Here is a 6,106-nt window from a genome sequence, read left to right on the forward strand (position 1 = left end):
CTTATGGGTTCCTAGGCAAATGGGTTGCCTATTATATCTTTCAATCAAGCCCCAAACCACACATCTGCTTTAAAATTGGAAGTTTAATTTTACTTTGATTTTGACTCATGAGGGATAGATTAACAACAATTTGAATAATTTAGATTTACCTAAATTATGGATATAAAATACTATTTGTGAACTAACAGCATTTTAATATCAGACCTCATCAAACTTCATAAAACCAGATTGCAACATATCATGGTTGTAAGGACAATAGAAATGACATGGTGTCTTGATTTTCTTTTCAACAGATATGCGCACACAAATAAGTAATGCTGAGAAAGTATTTCTTGAGAAACTCAGTGAGAAGGAATATTGGGAAGAGTACAAGAATGTAGGAAGCAAACAACATGCTAAACTCATCACTTCTTTACAAAATGACATCAGTACAGTTAAAGACAATGCAGAGAAAATGTCAGGTCAGTTACAACAAAGCTAGCTCAAGTTCTGTAAAAAAATCTTTAGAAGACATGCATTTAGTGGAAGAAAAACGTGGGTACTCCATGAATCATTCATGACTCTCTGCTGTCAGAAAAAGAAGCTGTGAGCCTAAGGGTAAAGGTGGAGGGAGGCAGTAGAAAAGTGATCCCAGGACCACCTATGAAACTGAGAAGGGGAAGTAAAGGGACAGGTGCTGGTGGAGAAACCCTGTAACCAGCTGACTTCAAGAAAGAAACTTCATTCAGTGAGTGGTGTCTGTACTATATGCCTCTATGCCTGGGCCTGTAACAATCCCACTGGGGTATGAGGGTCCTGGGGCCAGGTTATATTAGAAATAATTCACCTGAGGCAAGCTAAGGCAACTTAGCCAAACTGGACAACCAGAATGATTATAGAGAAATGCCCAGGTAAATTAAGTTGTGACCAAAAAAAAAAAAAAAGAGAGAGAGAGAGAGATCAAACATGAGATGGGAAGTAGAGAGGGCATGGAGCAGGATGGCAGCAGGTGTAATGAAGCACCCCAGCAGTAGACCTGGACACCTATCTGTCTGTCACTGAGGCGAGGATAGTGGCTTAAAAGAACATCAGAGATGCAGAGACAGGAAAGTCATAGAATAAAATAAATGGGGGAAATCTGGCCCAAAACAGCACTGTGGTGGATGACAGTCCAGAACTCAGCTGGTGATGGTGCCCTGCATTGCAGAGGGGTTCCTGTGGAGTGGTTCCCATTATCCTCTGCCAGGGAGCCCTACTTCTAGACCAATTTTTATGTAAGTTTCTCAACTCAGGTAGTTTTTGCACCATGGTAGTAGTATAAATTTGGCCCCACATCAGTCTAAGCTTGGAGTTCCAATTTCTCAAAAGGTTTCCTCCTCAAAAGAAGAGAGTGAAAGTGTCAGTTTCCTACTCTTCTCTATCCCCCAGCCACTCAGATCCTCTCCGCAGAGAAAATCAATATTAACAGTTTCTTGTGTAGCCAGCAGAAATATTCTATGCATTTATCGATATATACATATATATCACAAATAGTATGCTACAGATATGATTTTTCACTTGCCTTTTCATGTAACAATATCAACATCCTTAGAAATCAGTACATATTAAAACTGCCTCATTCTTCTAGTGGCTATGTTGTTTTGTTGTACCATAATTTTTTAAAACAGTCCCTATTCATAAGCATTTAGGTTGTTTCCAGTCTTACTATTACAAGAATGCTGCAATGAATATCCTTACATATATTGTACTGTGATGAATATCCTTATATTTATGTCATTACACTTATGTGTATTTCTGAAGAGGAATGGCTGGGACACATAATCTGTTTATTTTTATTTTGGTAAATGTGGTCCTTTGTAAAGGTTGAATACCAAGTTGTACTCCTACCAGTGTCCATAGGGCTGCCTATTTTCCCACATCTTCAACAACAGTGGATGTATTCCAACTTTTTGTTCTTTGCCAGTCTTATAGGTAGAAAATGGTATCTTGTAGCTCTAATTTACATTTCTTTTATTAAAAGTGATGATAACTGTGTCTTTTCATAAGTTCAAGAGCCATATGAGTTTCCTTTTCTGTGAACCATTTGTTCACATCCTTCATCCATTTTCCATTTGTGTTGTGGTACTCTTTATACTTTAAGGAGATTAGCTCTTTATGATATAAATTGCAAGTATTTTTCCCATTTGTCATTAGCATTTTGTTTATGGGTTTTTTAATGAGGAAATTTGTACTTTTATAATGCCCAATTTATCAGTCTTTGATTTTATGATTTATAAGAATATGAATAAATTCTATAGTATTTTCTTCTTTTGTTTTCATATTTAAGTCTTTGTTTTTGTGTGAGATAAAAGTCTAACTTTATTTTTTCACCAGATGTTGAGATTTAAAAAGTTTTATTTTAATATCGTTCAACATCATTTATCAAATAATCCATTTTTACCCTACTGATTCAGTGCTAAGTTTATCATACTTTAATTTCCTGTACATATCTGGGTCTCTTTCTGTACTTTCTATTCTGTTCCATTGATCTATGTATTTGTGCATCAATATTATACTTTTTAAAAAGTTTTGTTCTGGTATGTTTTTAAAATTTTTAGTATTTTTGCTAGCATTTCTTCATTTTACATTTTTAAAGTAGGAAGAGTGATCTTCTCATATAAACTTAACCCATTATATTTATCAGAAATTTGGATGATTTATTTGAGTTGAAAATTTTTATGCTGTTGTATCCAACTTTGGGGTGGTAATAACATTTATATATTGAATTATTTGCTGGTCAAGTCATGAGGTATAGCAGAATTTAGGTGCCATGAGAAAATGGTTGCTATGGGATTGTCTTATTTGCCATTAGTTTTAGACACTTCTAACCATCCAGGTAGCAGCAGCCACTCTGTCCCGGAACGAATATAACACTTTGGGGTCCACTAATTGGACACACAGACTATGAACAGGACTCTTAAATCTATCTGAAGCCTTACTACCATTATCCCTTCTTTTTCTCCTACCTCTCTCCCTTCTACCCAGGCATTCTTTCTTCCATGATTTTTCTGGAATCCTCCTCCAACACCACGATCATGGGGTTTGTGTTAGGCTGCTTTACTTGCAAGGAACAGAGATTAACTCAAGCTGTTTTAGGGAAGTGGGGGTGTTTATAGTAAATGAAACAGGATATTAAAATAAAGCTTTTTTAAATCTCAATTTAAATTGAGGTGGCAATAAAATGGATGTCATGTATCGAAGTGAGATGAGAAACCACCATGTAGACTTGCAATATGGCAAATCAGAAAACCAGTTTCACCTTTTTGACCCCCAATTTCCAGATTATAAAAGAAATTGGAGAGACCAAGAGAAGATTGTTAGAAATTAGGGGACAATTTTTGGAAAAATCTGTTGGTGTGCTGTAAGTCCTGCACTTTCCCCCAAAGTAACAGGCAAAGGTAATTTCTCCTTCACCTTGAATCAAGATGAAAGGTCTTGGGCTGGCCAGTTAGCTTTCTTGGGAGAGCATGGTGCTGATAACATCAAAGTCAAGGATTTGAATCCCCATACCAACCAGCCACCAAAAAAAAGATGGAAGGTCTTTAACAAAACTCCTCAAAGAGTTGGAGTTGATGGGAGAAGGAGGAGGTGGCAAATCACTTATAAATCATGCTGAAGCAGGACCCAAAGCCTAAATTCCAGGAGGGTAAGTGAGTTCTGTGCTTTCATGGGCCTCTTCTTTATGAAGCAAAGAGTATACCGGTTGCTGTCTGGGTACAAGGGCTACTGCAAGGCTAATGCCAAGGTGATGTCGCAAATCCTACTCACAGCATCAATTGTCTAGCTCTTAATCCTGTTCGTGACGCCAATTGTAAAGCTAGGTGACCAGCTAGTTGTCGCAGCTCTTTTACCTGCCAATAATCCTGCACTGACTGGGCCAATGATTGAGCTAGGGCTGGGTCTGGAGCTCCCAGACCCCTCAAGCCCATTCACAGACTGGGTCACAAACCCTTCACACTCCAGGCTGGGTCGCCAGACCCCTCCACGCTAGGCTGGGTCACCAGACCCCTTCACGCAGGTCTATAAGCTAGGCAGCCAGCCACACAGTCCTTGGAAGCTGCAGGTCTGGAGAAACATGGCTGTGCAGGGCAGGCACCCAAGACAGTAAAAACCAGCCAAAGTGGTGCTGCCTTGCAGGTGCACTCACTCCATCCACATCCACAATGTTGCCGAACCACTCTGAACCAGCTCTGAGGCACGGGGAGCCTGACTAAATTGTTCCACTTTTCCAACAGTTGCCATAAAGGACAAACAAGTGAAATACTTGATACATTACAGTGGTTGGAATAAAAATCAGGATCAATGGGTTCCAGAGAGCAGAGTACTCAAATACATGGACGCCACTCTGCAGAAACAGCAAGAACTTCAAAAAGCCACTCAGGAGCAATATGCAGAGGGGAAGATGAGAGGGTCTGCCCCAGAAAAGATGACATCTGGTCTGCAAAAGATTCGAAGTCACCTAGAAATGAAGATGGTAGCAGTACCAGTGAGACACCTCAGCCTCCTTGGAAGAAAATGGCCCTGGTCGATCCTACTGTTGAAAATGAGGAAACATTTATGAACAGAATTGAAGTTAAAGTAAAGATTCCTGAAGAGCTAAAACCACGGCTTGTTGATGACTGGGACTTATTTACCAAGCAAAGACAGCTCTTTTATCTTCCTGCCAAGAAGAATGTGGACTACATTCTAGAGGATTATGCAAACTACAAGAAATCTCAAGGAAACACAGATAATAAGGAGTATGCTGTTAATGAAGTTGTGGCAGAGATGAAAGAATACTTCAATGTAATGTTGGGCACTCAGCTACTCGGCAAGTTTGAGAGACTTCAGTATGCTGAAATCCTTGCAGATCACCCTGATGCACCCATGTTCCAGGTGTATGGAGCACCACATCTACTGAGATTTGTACAGTTTGGAGCAATGTTGGCCTATACACCTATGGATGAGAAGAGCCTTGCTTTATTACTGAATTATCTTCACAATTTCCTGAAGTACCTGGCAAAGAATTCTGCAACTATGTTTAGTGCCAGTGAAGTGGCCCCTCCTGAGTACCATTGGTAAGCTGTGTGGGAAGCACTCTCACTCACTCATGTTTAGATCTCTGTAAACACATTTTTGTTCTTAGTCCTTCTCTGATGCAAATGATGTATTTTGAAGATGTTACTGTATAGCAGAATTGTTGTTTTCTGTTTGGTTTTAAACAGAGAAAATAAAAGGGATTACAGCTCCTTTTTTCTTTTCCCAATTTTTTTTTCATTTCAAAGTTGCTACCAGTATATTCAATGATGGACAACAGAGAGACATACTGTAGAATGTTTTATTGCCTAGTTGACAAAGTTGCTTTTAAATGCTGGTGGTTCTGTTCCTTTGACACTATGTACTTTAATAATGTGCTAATGCTATATGACAAAACGCTCTGATTCCTAGTGCCAAAGGTTCAGTTTAGTGTATATAACTGAACGTACTCATCCATTTGTGCTCCTTTTTTTCTTTTTCTTTTTCTTATTTTAAATGGTATTCAAAGTAAAGAGCCCATCCTTTGTAAGCCATCCATGTTGTTCCTTAGGCATTTTATCTTTGCTCAAATTGTTGAAGAATGGTGGCTTGTTTCATGGCTTTTGTATTTGTGTCCAATGCACATTTTAACATGAGAGATGCAGTGCATTTTATAGCTGCAGTTTTCTGGAAAAGTCAATTTTTTTGGATTGTTTTTCAGATTTTCAATAAACATTTTCTTTAAATTGCAAAAGAAAAAAGAAAACTCCTCAAATTATTCAATATGTGTCCCCTACAGTTTGGGGGACATTGAAGTCTACTTCATGACTCATCCCTGAGTAATCTAAGCAATCATGACTAACCATTTTGATAGCAGAACACAGAAGAGGTGGCTGCTCCCCTGGGCTAGGCCTGCACTCCAGAGGTTGTCAGGGCAAAGAGTGGAAGAGTGTTTCCTGTGGACCTGTTGTGAGAGAGAACTGGGGATCAGTTGTGTTAAATCTTGCCTGAGAGGGCTGACTGGAGGGAGGATGATAGTGCCCCAACAGAGAAACAGGGAGCCTGTCTATGTGTATGTGGATGGGGGATACTG

At 39.1% G+C, this 6,106-nt stretch overlaps 1 pseudogene; it reads left to right on the forward strand.

The window, feature by feature from the left end:
- The first annotated feature begins 3,627 nt into the window (after positions 1-3,627).
- On the forward strand, positions 3,628-5,075 carry LOC103608148 (annotated as a pseudogene).
- The last annotated feature ends 1,031 nt before the right edge of the window (positions 5,076-6,106 follow it).

This window comes from Galeopterus variegatus, unplaced genomic scaffold (assembly GCF_000696425.1).
Source record: "Galeopterus variegatus unplaced genomic scaffold, G_variegatus-3.0.2 Scaffold8066, whole genome shotgun sequence".
NCBI lineage: Eukaryota > Metazoa > Chordata > Mammalia > Dermoptera > Cynocephalidae > Galeopterus > Galeopterus variegatus.